Source organism: Zalophus californianus, chromosome 1 (assembly GCF_009762305.2).
Source record: "Zalophus californianus isolate mZalCal1 chromosome 1, mZalCal1.pri.v2, whole genome shotgun sequence".
NCBI classification, from domain to species: domain Eukaryota; kingdom Metazoa; phylum Chordata; class Mammalia; order Carnivora; family Otariidae; genus Zalophus; species Zalophus californianus.
In genome coordinates this window covers 130,584,037-130,602,456 of record NC_045595.1, presented here as the reverse complement: position 1 = coordinate 130,602,456, position 18,420 = coordinate 130,584,037, and the positions used below count along the sequence as shown (strand labels likewise).

At 41.1% G+C, this 18,420-nt stretch overlaps 1 protein-coding gene across 6 annotated transcripts in view; it reads left to right on the top strand.

Moving 5' to 3' along the window:
- The first annotated feature begins 746 nt into the window (after window positions 1-746).
- The window catches only part of GNB4 (G protein subunit beta 4), a 55,180-nt gene continuing 37,506 nt past the window's right edge, over window positions 747-18,420 (top strand). Inside the window, exons 1-2 of one of the 6 annotated variants that reach the window (XM_027585910.2) lie at window positions 747-923; window positions 1,524-1,566. The gene's annotated coding sequence lies outside the window, so the exon portion shown is untranslated. Of the gene's footprint in view, window positions 924-1,096; window positions 1,246-1,523; window positions 1,567-4,028; window positions 4,049-17,663; window positions 17,694-18,420 lie in introns of those variants that run through there. The other 5 variants (XM_027585911.2, XM_027585909.2, XM_027585914.2 and 2 more) reach the window with 5 other exon arrangements.

The window sequence follows — 18,420 nt, the reverse complement described above, 5'->3', positions numbered from 1 at the left end:
TTCTGACATTTTAAACATAAAACACCCGGAGAAATGTGAAAAAAAAAGTCGGTTGAGATGCATATGATGTTTAACTCATGCAGTGATGAGCGACTTGCCAGGGTTATCGGAAAGGCCTCGTTTCCTCAGTAACAATAACTTCCAAGGATTGGTCATTTATTTAGAGGCAGGCTCTGTGCAAACGGTATCTCATTTAATATTTTAGCACCTTTATGAGGCAGGTATCATCCCTATTTTGCCCATGACCGAGCTGAGTCCCTGAGACGTCTCGTACACGGTCACCCAGCGATGGTAGAGCTGGGATTCCAACGCAATTTAGTGTGACTCTGGGCTTCAGTTTACTTTCTTAAGCGTAAAATTCCAGACTGTTAAACCTAAACGGGACCTTGGGGTCCTCTACGTCAGCCCCCCATCCTGCCCACGAGCAAACTGAGGCTTCTGAGGTGCCAGGAAGGAAATCGGCCACACCACTTGGGCGCAACTCAGAAGTGTGCTCCGGCGTCCAGGCGCCACAAGGACAAGAAAACGAAACTGCCTGGGAATTAATGTTTTTCTTCTTCTAGCAGGAAACGAGAGAGAAAATAGGAAGCAGAAGCTGCGCGCTGTGCCCGCTGCCTTCGCCCCCCGGCCCCCGCCCCGGCGACGCGCGCTCCAGGGCGCGCGCGTGCCCGCGGCGCGTCCCCAGCGGGCCCGCGCGCCTCGTGCCTCGCGCCTCGCGCCTTGAGCCACGTCCCCGCCCCGGGCCCGGCGCGCCGCGGAGTTGGCTGCTGGGCGGCGCGGGACTGGGTGTGGCCGGCGGATCTCAGCGGCGCTGGTCTCGGCTGTGCGCTGTGCTCTGCACGCCGGCTCCGCGCTCGAGGGGCTGCTGAGCTCCCCGCGGACTCAGGCAGCGGCCGGTCGACGCGGACCCGAGCTCCCTCCAGGTAGGCGGTGATCGCACGCGCCGCGGATCGTCTGAGCGCCCCCCGGGGGGATCCCGGGCTTCCCGCAGGGGGCGTGGGGTGCCTCGGGGCCGCCCCCGCGGAACCCCGCCCGGTGGTGGCGTGGGGCTGGTCGGGTCGGGCGCTCTGGGCGGCGGAGCCTGCCCGGCAGGGACGGGACGGGCGCGCCTTGGTCGAGCTGTGCTCCCGCGCGGGGGCCAGCCCCTCGGCCGCCGCCTCGGGCACTTCCTGGGCGGTTCGCTGGACCGCTTGCTCTGGGAAGCGAGGGGGCGGCCTATAGTCTCTCGGCCTCCAGACCCCCCAGGTCGGTCCCTACGCCCCGAGGCCTCGCCGGGCGACTCAGCGCGAGCTCGTGGTTGCCCTGAAAATAGCGGTTATTCGGGACTGCCCAGAAGGGTTATTGGGTAGCTCATAAAAGTTTTCCGCTGAGTGCTAAAAATGAGACTAGTGGTTTCGTGTTAAATTTGTTTTGGAAATGATATGTCCAGTATTGGGGCGCGGGGTAATGGAATATGAATTCTTGTAAATTCTGTACATGATAAAATGTTTTCCTTTTCTCTCCACATTCTTTTTCTGCTTCAGAACACAAATGATTGCCTTCTACTTTGATATTTATTGCTATACGGTAAGGGAAGACTGAATTTCCAAAAGTTTAAAAACAGACTTTCATTTGTTTATAGAAACGATGCTTTGTTATTTTGCATCTCGCTCTCTCTGTCTCTCGGTGTCTCTCTTCCCTTTTCTCCCATTCCTTCCCCTTCTCTTTTGGTAGAGGATGTGGATACATCTTTTTCTCTTTCGGCCACTGGCAGAATAGCTCGGCGTGTAGATTAGCACCCTGCTGGGAAGTTTTCTTAAGACATTTGAAATTTAATTGTTGATCAGAACGCTTTATTATCGTTCCTTCTTAGTGTTGCAAACTGAGCTTGTGACCTTTGAGTACATCTTCTAGAACACAGAGCACACACTGCTTATTTAAGATGAAAGGGAAGTCTTTTCTAGTCGTGGAGGAAAAGGACGGTTTGGATACATAAAATTGTATGCTTTGAGTCTCTTTGCCATTGTACATTTTAAGACTCTTTAGTGTGGAGCTTTTGGCGGCTCTGAAAGTTTATTGTATATTTCAGTATTTGGCTAAAGATCATTTTAAGATTTTCCGTGTTGCATTTTTGTTTGTAGATGAATTTGAAACTGAAATAGAAGCTTTTAAAATATTTTATTGAACGTGGTTAACTATCTTGTGTATACACATTTATTAAATTATAAAATTGGTTACCGTGGTTTGCAATACATTCAGGTTCATCTCTGTGAGCCATAAGCATTGTTTAGGGGGTTATTCTGAGTCATTGGTCTTTGTTAACCTGTAGAATTGCTTCTTGTATTATTTTTTCCAGCTTTATTGAGATACAGTTGACATATAACATGGTATAAGTTTAAAGTAAACAACGTGATGACTTTATATTCATATATATTGCAAAATGATCACCATAGTAAGATTGGTTAACACATTCATCACCTGTGTGTGCCTGTGGCTGTGTTTAGCAACTTTCAAGTACAGAATACAGTGTTGTTAACAGTAGTAACCATGCTGTACCTTATATTCCCAGAGCGTACTCTTATAACTGGAAGTTTGTACCATTTGATAACATCTCCCCAGAATTGTTTCTTTTAAGTCATTGGCCCTTTAGTATGTCGGCACATATTTTTACACTTTAAAAATAGATTCTGGGACATTTTGAAAATTGAGAATTGGAACAAAGTATCGGACATTTTTCTGCCCTTACCAAGTACTGCCTGAGATGGTGTGATTTCTCGAGTTTTTCAGGCATGTTACTAAAGTACACTTTGTTAATAGTTTCTTTACCTTGCTGACTGGTTTAACCTGGATTTGTTGTAGGGACTAATTATTAGACATTTGTTCTGGGCCAGGGGTGATGCTATACATTATTCTGTTTATATCTGACATGAACTTGGCAAAGGAGGCATTCTCCAGTTCTACAGGTAAGGAAACTATGCCCCTGAAATCTAAAATAACTTGCCTGTGGTCATGTAGCTGTTTAGTCACTCAACTGGGATTCAAGGCCAGACCTCTCTGAATCTGAAGTCCACGTTCTTTCCTCTGTGCCACATTGACTTCGTGCCAGGACATGAGGAATGACCCTCAGTTACTCGTTAGCATATTTGTAAATTTTCCAAGACATGCCAGAGATGTGGATTTGTTTTTCCAGCATGGTTGTTACTACCCGTCTGTGTTATTGTGCAGATCCTCATGTCAACCATTCTCTCACCTCTCTGTTCCTGGTTCAGTGTCTGGCTCACTCAAAGTTCAAGACCTCCCTCTTGCAAGGGCAGATTTTCTCCTGTTGACATTAATAGGTAATGAAAACTTGATTATCCTTCCAAAATAATAACCCCATTTTAATGTGGGTTTTCTAGAGCCATAGATACAACTATTTTGGACGGTTATAAACAGTATGACAGTCTCTTTTGAAATATGGGAACCCTCTGATATTCCTCAAATTAAACCAGAAGATATTTCTTTTAAAGATTTTATTTATTTATTAGGGAGAGAGAGCACACAAGCAGGGGGAATGGCAGGTAGAGGGAGAGGGAGAAGCAGGCTCCCTGCTGAGCAGGGAGGACAATTCGGGCTCGATCCCAGGACCCTGACCTGAGCCGAAGGCAGATGGGATGAGCCACCCAGGCGCTCCTGTGTCTCCCATCTTAAAATTCTTTTCTTGACCTATTATTCTGCCCCGTGTCTCTGGCTCCACATTGAGAAAGCATCATTTTTTTTTTTTTTTTTTAGAAAATGTAATTTTTTTGAGAGAATAAAAATAAATACAGGAGAGGATAACCAGAAAGTAATTAGTTACCTATAGGGGGTGGTGGGTAGGAACTGAGTAGAAGGCATAATGGAGGGAACAGCACTGCTGTGATTTTATCTTTTTGTATAGTTTTGGAAACTTGTTTATGTTTTATATGTTCAAAAATAAAATTAACAAGTTTGAAAGAAAACTCCTCCAAAATTTAATACAAATAGGAACAAAGGAACCAACTATATTTCAATGAATAACATGAATTCTCTGAAGAAAAGAAAAATCCAGGTAAGTTTTTAACACACCACTTTGACTATCTACCTTTAATCTAAAGATAGAAAGGACTGCCAAAAAAAAAAAAAAAAAATCTTGAGTCCTGAGTAGTAAACTGGTTTTTTATAGTGGTAGAGATATAGCAAGTCTTGGACTATTTTGTATGTATCATAGAAATGAGCAAATGAGTAAATTCATAGATTTTTTTAAAAAGATTTTATTTATTTTACAGAGAGAGCACAAGCAGGGGGAGAGGCAGGCAGAGGGAGGAGAAGCAGGCTCTCCGCTGAGCAAGGAGCCTGATGTGGGGCTCGATCCCAGGACCCTGAGATCATGACCTGAGCTGAAGCCAGACACTTAACCGACTGAGGCACCCAGGCATCCCAAATTCATTGATATATTTTGAGGTAGGGTTTTCACTGTGGGAGAAGGGAAATAAAGATATGAAATGGAAGAAGGCAGTGAAGCACTCTTTGGTGTTGGATTGGATTTAGAGTTACATATTTCCTAGCTCTGTCTGATGGAAAGGTCTAGAAGCAATGACACCCTAGTAGCAGTGAGCACAAGTAGTGCCCATATTTAAATGGCTGATTTTAGGGCTGGGGCAGGGAAAGTAGAAGAACCTAGAACACAAGTTTAGGAAGTATTCCCCCAAATGGTGGTAGCACATCAAAAGGACATAGGAACTAGCCTGAACAGCCAAATCTGGGAAAATTTGAGCCTGAAAATGAATAATGATAGTAACAGATTATAACCCATTGAATAAAATAAGAATCCACAAGTTTATAATAAATAAAGGAAAAGGAGAAAGCATTTTCACTTGACTGCCAGTAAAAATGTAGAAAGAGCAATAGAATTAGAAGAGTGACTGGTTTACCACCATCATGGTCATGTTGATTCACATGAGTGTCACTAATGGAGAAAATTGGATGGGGAAAAGGGTACTAATACGGTTTCCAGTGGTCTCTCCAGAGATTAATGACCGAGGGGAAAATGAATACTTCACAGTGCAGAAATCAGGAAGACACCATCTCAATCAAGTGATGAAAGTTAACATCTCTATTAGCGGGATAAACAGGTTCCTCTTGGGGTGCCTGGGTGGCTCAGTTAAATGTCTGCCTTCAGCTCAGTTCGTGATCCCAGGGTCCTGGGATCCAGCCCCGCATCAGGCAGGGATCCCTGCTCAGCCGGGAGCCTCCTTCTCCCTCTGCCTCTGTTGCTCCCCCTGCTTGTGCGCACGCGCTCTGTCTCTGACAAATAAAATCTTAAAAACAACAACAAAACAGGTTCCTCTTGATGTGCTTGAACTAGGGACATCATTACTTTTCTGTGGTTTTTCTAAAATGCATAACCAAAATCTACATAGAGGAAACAATTGAGGGACCTTCATTGAGGGTCGTTCTACAGACTTTTCCAATGTGCTAATGTCATGAAAGACAAAGGCAAAGGAAGTGTTCTAGATTAAAGGATGTGTGGGGCATTTGGGTGGCTCAGTCGGTTTAGCATCTGCCTTCAGCTCAGGTCATGATCCCAGGGTCCTGGGATTGAGTCCCGTCGAGCTCCCGGCTCAGCAGGGAATCTTCTCCCTCTCCTCTACCCCTGCTTGTGCACCCGCGTGCTCTCTCTCTTTCTTGTGTGTGCGCTCTTTTGCTCAAATAAATAAAATCTTAAAAAAAAAGAAAGAATGCGAAAAATAAATAAATAAAGGAAGGTAGTTTAAGAGACCTGACAAAGTGCAATGCATAATCCTAGATTGGATCTTGGATTGGAAAATCTAACTGACATCAGGACATTGGCAGAATTTGAGTAAGTACTGGATATTAAATAATAGTATTGCAGGGCACCTCGGTGGCTCAGTCGTTAAGCATCTGCCTTCGGCTCAGGTCATGGTCCCAGGGTCCTGGGATCGAGCCTCGCATCGGGCTCCCTGCTCAGCGGGAAGTCTGCTTCTCCCTCTCCCACTCCCCCTGCTTGTGTTCCTTCTCTCGCTGTGTCTCTCTCTGGCAAATAAATAAATAAAATCTTTAAAAAAAATAGTATTGCATCAATATTAAGTTTCCTGAATTTGGTCATTGTACTGTGGTTATGTAAGACAATGTCCTTGTTCTTAGAAGATACACAGTGATTTATTAGAAGTAAATGGTCAAAATATCTTCAATTTAATCTCAAAATGGACAAGCAATAATTATTACATATGAAGAGAGAATGATAAAGCAAACATGGCAAATATTAACAATTAGTGAACCTAAGTGAAAGGTCTAAGAGTACTTACTCACCATACTACCTTTTTCAGCTTTGTTTGAACTTTAAAAAAAATGAAATGTTAAAAATAAAACTTCAAAAAATAATAAAGCTACTTTGTGTCCAAAAACAGCAACAAAAAATCTTTGAAGGATTCCATGTAGGCTGTATCTACTCCTCAGCTCCCTGGCTCCCCTCTTCTAAATCCACTCCAGAATGACTTTATCCTTCCTGTGCTGTGAAAAAACCATTCTTCTCAGGGTCACCAGTGACATCGGTCTTGCCACGTTAGATCTCTCGGCCACCTTTCACATGGGTAATGGAGAACTCCTTCCTGCTGAAGCAATTTTCCCTTGGCTTCTGGAACATGGACTTTGATTTTCATCCTGCTCCACTGGCGACAGCTTCTTACTCTCCTCAGAAAATGGTGTTATCATCCACCCAGTTGCTTAGGCTAACAATTCTAAGAATAATCTTTAATTCTCCTGTTTCACTCATCCTACATCTATTCCCCCATTGGCAACTCTGATGGGTTCTAACTTATTATTATTATTTCAAATTTGGCTATTTTTTATTGTTTTTGCTGCCACTACCCTTGTGTCAAACCACCATCTTCCGGGGCCTGGACTGCAGCAGTAGCTCCTAACTGGTCTTTCAGCTTCCAATCTCAGGCAGCAGAACCCATTACTATGAGATAAAATCTGAAGTTTTTACTGTGGTGAGGAGGCCGACATGATTACATGGTTGGTCTCCTGCCCACCCCCTGTAATCTTTTCTGCTTTGCTCACTCCCCTCCAGCCTCACAATCCTCTCTGTTGATTCAGCTTGCCAGGTTAGTTTCTGCCTCAGGACCTTTGCATTTACTGTTTATTCTTCCTGGAATGCTCTTCTCCCATTTAAGGCATGACTCATTCGATCATTTCATTCAGGCTTTACAGATTAATTTATTTAAAAATAGCCTGCCTTGTCGCTGACTTCTTGCAGGTTTTTTTCTCCTGCATAGTACTTATCTGTACTTGAAATTGTTGTTTATTTATGTGCTTTATTATCTGTCTCCTAGACAGATATAGAATAAAGCTCCATGACAACAGAGGCTTTTGTTTGTTTTGTTTACTGCTGAATCCCTAGAGCCTGGAATGTGTCTGGCACGTGGTCGGAACTCAGATATTTGTTGAATGAATGAGTAAATGCATGAATTAATATATTCCAGCTTTTTTGCTGTATTTTAACTAATACTGTTTCAAATGGAGAAGATTGTCTCAGAGAATCGTATAATGTAAAGTTTCTTGGTGATAACTGCTAAAGCTTCTCTGGAAGCTAACAAGTTGTTAATTTTGTTCCCCAGCTTCATCTTGCTTTTGTCTGCCCTCTGGTGGATATAATCCTGATAAGCAGCCAGACAAGTACAGTACATCACTAGGAAGAAACAAAAAGGGAAAAATCTTGACCACAAACTGGATAATTTTTAAATTACAAAGATTAAAAAATTTTAAGTTTTGGTAAGCCTCTAAATTAACCATATTAATATTGGAAAGAATGACAAGAAAAAGGACACTATTTAAAGAGAGATCTGGTTTAGGATGTAAAAAAAAAAAAACTAGCTCCAAAATGTTTTGACTATTTAAAATAATTCCTGCTTAAATATACTTCTTTCTTTTAAAATATTTTTTAAAGATTTTATTTATTTATTTGAGAGAGAGAGAGACAGAACACAAGCAGGGGGAGGGGCAGAGGCAGAGGGAGAAGCTGACTCCCCGCTGAGCAGGGAGCCCGATGTGGGACTCGATCCCGGACTCCAGGATCATGACCTGAGCCGAAGGCAGTCGCTTAACCAACTGAGCCACCCAGGCGCCCCTCAAAGTTATATCTTATTTAATTTGTTTTGCAGTAGCAATCACATTAAATGATTTTAACACTCTCATACTGCTGACTTGCTAAAGTAACATAAATTTAAAGTTTCTCTTAATGTCCATCTTTAATATTGAAGGCAGTACATAGCTTAAATATCCCCTCTTCTCCTACCCAGTTTTGGCTTTAGCAGGGTTGTTTCCTGCGTTGTTTGGTTATTACCAAGGAAGCTTAGTATATACCTTGCTGGGTGAGGGCATACTCCCACCAAAATGCTTACCTTACAGTTGGAACCCCAAAAGGGAGCATTTGCTCGGGGGGTGTCAGTGCTGGCATCTTTGCAAGTATTTAGAGCTCTGAGGTTCTCATCCTAACAGTTATGTAGTATTTCATGGTATGGATTTACCATAATTGCTCTCCTGTTGATTTATGTTTGTAATTTTTTTGTTATATAAACAACTGAAGAGTGACAGTCCTTAAATGTTCATTCTTATTTATGCAAAAATACTATGTTTTTAGAAGTCTTACTGTTTCTTCTTCATCTTCTAACTTGTAATACATTTTTAGCTATGGAGAAATTGGTAGAATCTGTACTGTAGAGAGAGAACACTGCTTTGGAATAGTCAAAGGTGAGGACGATGGTCCCTGGGTTTGTGTGGAGGGATTTTTGATATTTTTGTTACGGTAACATGTAGCAATGGCTGACTCATTTTTCTTTTCCCCTTCAGTTTTTATGAGTTCCCCACCTACACACCCTTACCATGGAATTGTTTAAAGAGTGAAATTTGGGCTTTAACTATTTAGTAATGTAAAATTAAAAACCCAGTAATAACACCTTAAGCTGAATGAGACTTTGTTGTCTAACTGGCATGCAACATAGATTATACATTGTATTTAGGATAGTTAACAAGGCTTATAGTGACCATGTTTTTATAAGGAAATGATTTGAACATTTTTTTATTTTCTAGACTTCTGTAAATTAAATTATGTACTTATTAGAAAAATGGAGGACAGCTAATTATTTAAGGCAATTGAAATTTGTCAACAAGGGATCTTCATTATGTGCATTACTTATGAAATGGGTCTCTGGGGAAGCTGTTGTGGGAGTAGGAATAAACTTTTTGAAAAATGTGGTTTTAGGGCATCTGGTTGGCTTGGTCGGAAGAACATGAGACTCTTGATCTTGGGGTCGTGGGTTTGAGCCCCACGTTGGGTGTAGAGATTACTTAAATACAAACATTTAAGAAAAAAAGAAAAATGTGGTCTTGTCACATGATATAAAAACCAAAGCAGTTGGTATTTAAAAATTTTTTTAAACTTAGGGGGGCTGGTGGCTCAGCCGGTTAAGCGTCTGCCTTCGGCTCAGGTCATGATCCTAGGGTCCTGGGATTGAGCCCCTCATTGGGCTCCCTGCTCTGCTAGAAGCCTGCTTCTCCCTCTCCCACTCCCCCTGCTTGTGTTCCCTCTCTCACTGTGTCAAATTTGTCACTCTGTCAAATACATAAATAAAATCTTTTTTTTTTAAGATTTTATTTATTTGAGAGAGAGAATGAGAGACAGAGCGTGCATGAGAGGGGGGAGGGTCAGAGGGAGAAGCAGACTCCCTGCCGAGCAGGGACCCCGATGCGGGAGTCGAGGACTCCAGGATCATGACCTGAGCCGAAGGCAGTCGCTTAACTGACTGAGCCACTCAGGCGCCCCTATAAATAAAATCTTAAAAAAAAAAATTAAGCAGTAGCCTACTTAATAAAAAAATTTTTTTTAACTTAGATATTAGTTTTCATGGTTATATGTTAACTTTTTTATTGTTTTTAAAGATTTTATTTCTTTGACAGAGAGAGACACAGCGAGAGAGAGAACACAAGCAGGGGGAGTGGGAGAGGGAGAAGCAGGCTTCCCGCTGAGCAGGGAGCCCGATGCGGGGCTCGATCCCAGGACCCTGGGATCATGACCTGAGCCAAAGGCAGATGCTTAATGACTGAGCCACCCAGGCACCCCTATATGTTAACGTTTATGGGACTTAAAACTTATCAAGGGATTTCATTATTTCATTATTTATGTGCCACTAGGGAAGCTTTTGGGGGAAAAATACTTAAAAACACATACAGAAATACTCCTCTGTGACTTAGGGTATAAAGAAGGAGAGAAATGTTGCTATGTAAATTTCACGCATGGCTTTGTGCTAATTTTCAGTGAGGAAACATCTTCCCAAACTTTTTAGAGATGATGTGGTCTCACACATCATGAAGGGCTAGTGAAGCATCAGGAATGTAATGTATGTTTCTTCAGCAATGCTGAAGAGCAATATTGGTGTATGTGAGGGTGAGTGCTGCTAAAACACAGTTCAAGCCACCTGGGAGAGAGAAGACCCCTTGGATTGATGGCTTTTGAGAACCTTAGTGGTGGGGAGGGAGTTGAGCATGGAGTGGAATCACAGATAGCTAGTGTGGGTTATTAGCTGTTAGTCTAAACCCAAGAAAGCAATCGTATGATATTTTGGTAAATAAAGTGTGATCCTGGAGTAGCATTGGTGGCTATCTGTTCATCTCATACCAATATCACATAGGTGCATTTGCTTTTTAATTAGTAAAACCTCCAAAGTTTTACCTTCTGCCTCAGTATTAATGGCTTTATGTTAGAAAGAATGAGATCTGTACTGAAAGACACCGAGTGATGTACTGTATTTCTAGTTACTATTGGTAACTTTAAGATAATTTTACTTTTAAAAAAAGATATTTTACTTTTATTAAAGCTGTGAACACATGGAGTTGTAGCTAGCTGCCTTTCTGTGAATATGTTAATTGCATGTCACATTTTGTCCTGTGAAGCCAAATTAGCAAATAGGCTAGATCATGACGCCTTATAAACATTTATAAACTTACAAACATTTATTGGATGGGCACTTACAAACATTTGTTGGCTGAAATTCTGATGGTCACTGTTGTCATATTTTCATCCTTTAGCGATGGGATTCATTTAAATATTTTTTAGATATAATCAAGAGTAATATGTAATCAATTCTGGTAAATTTAAGGTATTGTTTTTGGTTAAAAAAACAAATTATGTGACTTTGAAGTGACCTAAGACTGTGACTTAGTGATACAGAGGTGAACCATACATGGTCCTATCAAAAAAAATCCAAGAGGTAATAATACTTGAGTGAAGTCATCTGAGAAAATACAGTCTGAGAAGGTTGATTTGTAATTTACATACTCATAATTCATTTTCCTAATGTCTGAGTCACAGAGCCTTAGAAATACTAAAATTAGAGGCTTCTCAACTTAGAGAAGGTAGTTTTAGGACTAACTAAAAGGAAATTCCCTGCCATTTTATATAGCTGCCAGTGAATTCATAGAACGTGTTGCTTTAAGAGGTAGTGCAGCTAAAAATATAAGCATACTAGAAACAGTTTCAGTTTAAGGGAAATCCTTAGTATGGTAAGTTCAGTCATATTCTCATGAAACATTTGGTTTTGGTGACATAACATTTTAAATATGTGCTCTATTGCAGCCCTTCCATCCTGATATAATTATTAGTTTCTCGTGAGAAGATGAACTTTTCTGGTTGGGATGGGTCGGTGTGTGTGGGTGCCTAGTGCAGGGTGGGTGTTAAACACATTTGTTGAGTGGAAGAATGAATCACATGACGATTTGGATTGACAGTAGGTCGGGATAGTGTTCATTTCTTCTGTAGGCAGGATACACTAAAAGAATGGAGACACGTGCACTCTACATTTAAAAGATGCACTGTGCATCAGGTTTTTATGTAGTACCTGATATTACTATAATTTTAGGTTTTCTTACTACCTTTGCCTCAAAGAGGTCTTCCCTTCTTTTCCTTGATTTAAAGGATACTTTTGTAATTCATAATTTAAAAATTAAACCTAAAGAATTTATGATGAAACGCTCAGCTTTTATAAATGGCAAATAGTTTAAAACACTACAGTTGTCACACATGTTCTGTTTATAACACGCAAATGTAAAAATGTGTTGGAATGAAACAACAAAATCCATTTGCTTTTAATTCCATGAAAACCTGTCCATTTTTTTTACTTTTATGCATGACATTTTATTGGGCCGTGGAATTTACCACCTCAGTTTAGATTTCTGCCAAGATGACAAATCCTGTTCAATGAGAGACCCCCTAAGTCTTTTTTTTCTTTAAAGATTTTTATGTATTTGACAGAGACAGACACAGCGAGAGAGGGAACATAAGCAGGGGGAGTGGGAGAGGGAGAAGCAGGCTTCCCGCCGAGCAGGGAGCCCGATGCGGGGCTAGATCTCAGACCCTGGGATCATGATCTGAGCCGAAGGCAGATGCTTACCAACTGAGCCACCCAGGCGCCCCGAGACCCCCTAATTCTTATCCAAAGCATTCACCCCCAGTGGATCTGTTTATGATACCTGGATAAAGAGCTTGTTTTCTTGTTGGTTGATTTCTGACTGTGTGGACTGATCATGTTGTGACTTGTTAAGAAAACTAAATCACAAGATTTTTTTTTTTAAAGAAAGAAATGTATTAAGAGCTACTTTTGGCAGTTGAGAATCTAAAGTCCCTTTCTTAATTCCAGAGATACATGAAACACTATTGGCAGCTATTTTCTCACACACTTCACTACTTTAGCAAAGATTAATGCGTTTAAGCTTTAATTAAAAACCTTAAGTATCTCTCTTTTCAGGTGTCCTGGGTATTTCCTGATAGAAGATAGCTGGTTCCTAAGCTACCCTTTCAACTCTTGAGTTTATTTCATTCTTATATTCTTAAAGAATAAAAGCAAGACCAAATACAGATTATTTTAAAGAAGGTGCTGGCTGCCAAAAAAATTCAAGTTTTTGCCAGATGCATTGTTCCCTTGAGGAAAGGGAAGATACCACCTGAAATATGTCAAGAAATTGTTAATGATTTCTTTGTAAAAACATTTTTAAGTTGTGAATGTTTGAGAAATAGGAAATTTATATGGGGAGAGTCTTTTTTTTTTCCTCTCTTCCCATTCTGAAGGCATTCTTCAAGAAAAAATTCAAAAAATTTTCACAACTCAGATGTGGGAAATAATTCTGCCCTATTTAAACTGATAAAAATGGGAATGATTTTTTTCTATAATCATGTATTCCAAGTACTATCTTTATTTTTTTAAAGTATTTAGATGTTTTGTTTGACCAGGAAGATAATATAAATGCCATTTAGGTTTTTTTAGGAACTTTTTTTTAAGATTTTATTTGAGAGAGAGCGTGAGAGAGGGAACCCAAGCAGGGGGAGTGGGAGAGGGAGAAGCAGGCTTCCCACTGAGCAAGGAGCCCGATGTGGGGCTCGATTCCAGGACCCTGGGATCATGACCTGAGCCCAAGGCAGATGCTCAACCAGCTGAGCCACCAGGTGCCCCAGAATTTTTTTTTAAGATTCATTTATTTATTTTAGAGAGAGTGGGGGGAGGGGCAGAGGCAGAGGGAGAGACCCTCAAGCAGACTCTGTGCTGAGCACAGAGCCCCGATCCCACAACCCCAAGATCATGACCTGAGCCAAAATCAAGAGTTGGATGCTTAACCGACTGAGCCCCCCAGGCGCCTGCCCCTAAATGAACACACATTCTTGAACCTTCCCTCAATCAAATGGTTTTAGATTTGTTTCCTATGTAAACGAGTTTAGACCTGTGTTTCTCAGACTGTAGGAGGCACCAGAATCAGGGTGTATGTTAAGCACTGATCGCTGGGCTCCACCCTGAGTTTGTTGTTTAGACCTGGGAAAGGGCCTAAAAGTGTGTGTTTCTAGCAAGTTCCTCAGTGATGCTGCTGCTGCTGGTGGTGGTCCCCACACGTTGAGAACCACTGATGAGGTTGTTTAGTTGAATCGGTGGTTATCAGCCATGCTTCTTCCCTTACACACCTGAAGGGTATAACAGTAATTAACAGTGCTTCAATCTAGGAGTCAAGGCATTGGAGTGGGGTGGGCCAGGTACTGCTGTCTTCACGAGGTGGGTATAGTTTGAGAAAGGTCTTCACATAATTGGATATTTTCTCCTACCCTCTTTCCCCTTTTGAATCTCTCTTCTCTCCTCCCCACTCACTAGAGAGTCCTGGTGTATATAATAGGGCATAGGGATAGAGTCCTCTCCCTGCAAACAGGTCTCCAGAGTTCCCAGGGAGGGATCTTCAGCGCTTCTCAAGGAATTACGGAGAGAATAAAGGGGTTATAGGGCAGCATAACTGGGATGCTGAGGCCATGAAAAAGTTTCTTTCTGGTAATAATTGTATTTTTCTTTTTTGTTTAAAGTATTTTGCATTATATCTACTGATCCAGATACAGATAATGGCCTGAGTAGTGTTTCTGGTTGTAGTGTCTTTGTATATTTCCCTTGTTGGGCCAAATTAGCCCTCACTTAAAGTTCCAAGAACATTTTGTGAAATGTATATATTTAATTCCCCAACCAATCCCATGGGGTATCTCCACTCTACTGATGAGGGAATTGAGAGTCAGAGCAGATGAGCAATTTCTGGGATCACACAGTAAGGATACTTCCAGTGAGCCAGCAAGCTATTAGGTTATATGAACTCAGGTAAGCACAGTAACCTCCATAACTTGTAGTTTCATCCTCTGTGGGATGGGGATGGGGATGATATTAGCCCCCCTTTTTCTTTTTAAAAAATTTATTTGAGAGAGAGAATGAGCTTGAGAATGAGAGGAGGGAGGGTCAGAGGGAGAAGCAGACTCCCTGCTGAGCAGGGAGCCCAATGTGGGACTTGATCCTGGGACTCCAGGATCATGACCTGAGCCGAAGGCAGTCACTTAACCAGCTGAGCCACCCAGGCTCCCCAGCCCCTCCCTTCTGAGGTTGATTTGAGGCCATTAAATGAGTTACTGTGGAGAGTTTTGAATAGTGCATGGCACAAAAGTGCTCAATGAATGCTGTCTCCTGGTTGGCTAACTCCTACTAATGCCTCAGTTCTGGGCTTGTCCTGACTTTGTGCCACGTTATCTTCCTCTTAGGCATTGCAGGTCAATAATCTCTTATCCACAAATTGGAGATCCAAAATGCTATGAAAATGGCAGGTTTTTTTCATATATCACTTAGTGGCAAAACCTTATGTGATTTGGACTCATTTCATGCCACAACCTGGCCTGATCTAACATGAAACCTGCTAGTCTGTTTTTCCCCACCTAGTGGTGAATGTGCTTATGTTTTGCTACAGAAATACTCCTTGATTATATGGGGTGATGCCCCAGGGTCCACACCTTTATAAAATCTGAAAACTTCCCAAATCTGAGCCACACCTGGTGCTAGGGCTTCGGATAATGGGATTATGGACCTATGTGAGTATGCACTTAAATGTCTGTTTTCCTACTGAACTATGAACTCCTGGGGGAGCTGGGCCTGTCGTATTCATGTGTAGCCTCAGGACTTAGCACATGATAGGCATTCGGTAAATGGTGAAAGAATGCACCATGCCACGGTGCCTGGGTGGCTCAGTCGGTAAGTTCTGCCTTCGTCTCAGGTCATGATCCCAGGGTCCTGGGATCGAGCCCCGAGTGAAGCCTGCTACTCCCTCTCCCACTCCCCCTGCTCGTGTTCCCTCTCTCTCTGTGTCTTTGTCAAATAAAAAAATCTAAAAAAAAAGTAATGAACCATGCCACAACATACCAGTTGGGTGAAGGGAAACAGACTGAAGAATAGCACCTTATTTATTTTCTGGAACACAGACAACACAGACTGCCTGCAGTTCACAAGAGGCAGAAATTTTTACTTTGGGGACATTTAAGTGTTCAATGGGATGAGAAATAATAAAAAAAAAAAAACCCTGAATGCTGATGCTCCAGTTTCAGCAGCTCTAACTTCTGTTTTTCTGTCTTATCCATCGGCCCCCTGCAGCCCTAGATTTTTAGCTAACTTCTTGTGAAAGCCCCATGGGAATATCTGTATCTGGAATACTTGGGGTGGATAGGCAAGTGTGCTTTTAAATTCCATGCTAAGAATGATCATAAAAGCTTTAAATATCTAATTCATTATGGGTTTGCAGTTTTTTTTTTTAATTTTACAAAGTATAGGAATTAACACATTGCAAAGAGAAACAGAACATCAGGGATTATAATAACAAACTTGAATTTTTCTGATGAATAGACTTAGTAAGCGAAAGTAGTTTTATGCCTGAATTTACAACTTAAAATATTCTTTCATGCTTTGCGAGCTTTCATGATCAGTATGAAAATTATTAGTAGCTGAGAAATATTCATATTTCCTTGTCCTTGTCGCATATAGATGAAAATGGCTGTTCACTAACAGCACTATAATTGTACAGGCTACATAATGCCTTGCTTTGGAGAGAGAGGGCTGAATTATGCAACTGTATTATTTTTTTAATTGGTGTGGATACAGTGGCTCATTGGTTTTTTTATATGTGTAACTGGCACAGCTGAACTTTTAAAAAATAACTAATATGCTGCTTTCTTCTCAACTTACAATGCTTTCATTATATAATAGAGTAATTTCGATTATGTTGAATTATTCATGTTGAAAAAGAACTTAAGGTAACTGAAAAACACTGTGCTGATATTAAACTAATTTCTATTAAATTATTAGTTTAAAATTGCTTTCATCTACAATTTCAGTACCACTTCAGAGATTATCATGAATAGCTCCAGTTTGACCTAGAGTAAAAATCACCATTGGTGAAATTTCTTGACAATTACACTGTACCCTTCTGATGTTTTTTGTTTGTGTGTTTTGTTCTTAGTTGTGTTTTTTGTATAATTAAAAATTTTTTTAAGATTTTTAAGCTGTCTATACACCCAACGTGGGGCTTGAACTCATGACCCTAAGATCAAGAGTCGCACAGTCCACCAACTGAGCCGGCCAGGCAGCCCTGTGGTGGTTGTGGGTTTTGTTTTGTTTTCTTTTGTTTTTTGTAATGGAATGTAGAGATGGCTCATATGTATCTCCTATTCCTTTATCTTTCCCTTCTCCCAGGAGGAAAGTTTCTTAACTAGCTGGCTGAAGACGGATCCTGGGAATGGGGGTGGGGGGAGACGCAAAAAACACAAACAAACCCAGAAACAATAGTGAAGTACAAGGAGGATCTAGGAAGTTGGAGTCATGAAAGCCATAGTAGTGTAGTAAAGGGAATATGGAGGGAATATCATTAGTCAGATTCAGCCGAGAAGTCTAACGAGCTGCCTTTTGAAAAAAGGCAGTGTGGCAGGGTGGAGACCTCCTGGGTTCCAGAGTTACACACACGCTGGGATTCAGTTCCCAACTGTGTTTCTAATCTCAGGCAAGTCATTTAACCTGTCTGAGCCTCAGTTTCTTTTTGTCTTCATTTTTATCTCATTCTACTTATTTTATGGTTCCCAGTGGACTTCAGGTATGTTAAGAGATAAACTGAGGCATATTAAATATATTTTTTTAAAGATTTTATTTATTTATTTGACAGAGACACAGCGAGAGAGGGAACACAAGCAGGGGGAGTGCGAGAGGGAGAAGCAGGCTTCCCGCCGAGCAGGGAGCCCGATGCGGGGCTCGATTCCAGGACCCTGGGATCATGACCTGAGCCGAAGGCAGACGCTTAACGACTGAGCCACCCAGGTGCCCCCGTATTAAACATTTTAAGTTGTTTTATAGCAAAAATCGATTTGGATTGGGTATACATAGGGGCAAGATTTTCATAGAGAAGGAAGCAAAGCAAGGAAATTATCTGATTAGCTATTAACTGTGTGGTTGCCTTATTTGGAAAACCTAGTTGGCTGTGATTGGTTGTCCTTGGGTTTTACAGGCTTAGGTTTGGGTTTGCTTACATAGTTTGCTAAGATATTAGAACCACCTCTGTCTAATGGTCTCCTTGTTTAATTTAGTGCAAGAGTCAGATTAACTATAAATATATTTATTGTGGATCCACATATGACTCACTTTTATATATTTATATTTGCTTATTGGTAACCTAAACACCTGTAAAGCAAATACCCAACTCAGGAATTCGAAAATTAACAATTACTTGCAGCTGTTGTACTTGTGTGCTTCTTCCTTGTACTGTTTTATCATTCCCTTCAAAAACATTTTATTACATATGTGTGCATTCCTAAATAGTCTTAGTTGTTTTTGAATTTTATAAAAAGAGTATTATGTGGTATGTGTTTTCTGGAGCTTGCTCCACCACCCCCGGTATTGTTCATATTAATCTACATTGTCTATACCTGTAGTTCATTTGTTTTCATTGTGATATAATAATTCAACATGAAAACACTACAATTATCCATTCTCCTGTTGGTGGGCAATTAGTGTTTTTAGTTTCTTGCTCTTACAAGTAGTACTATAT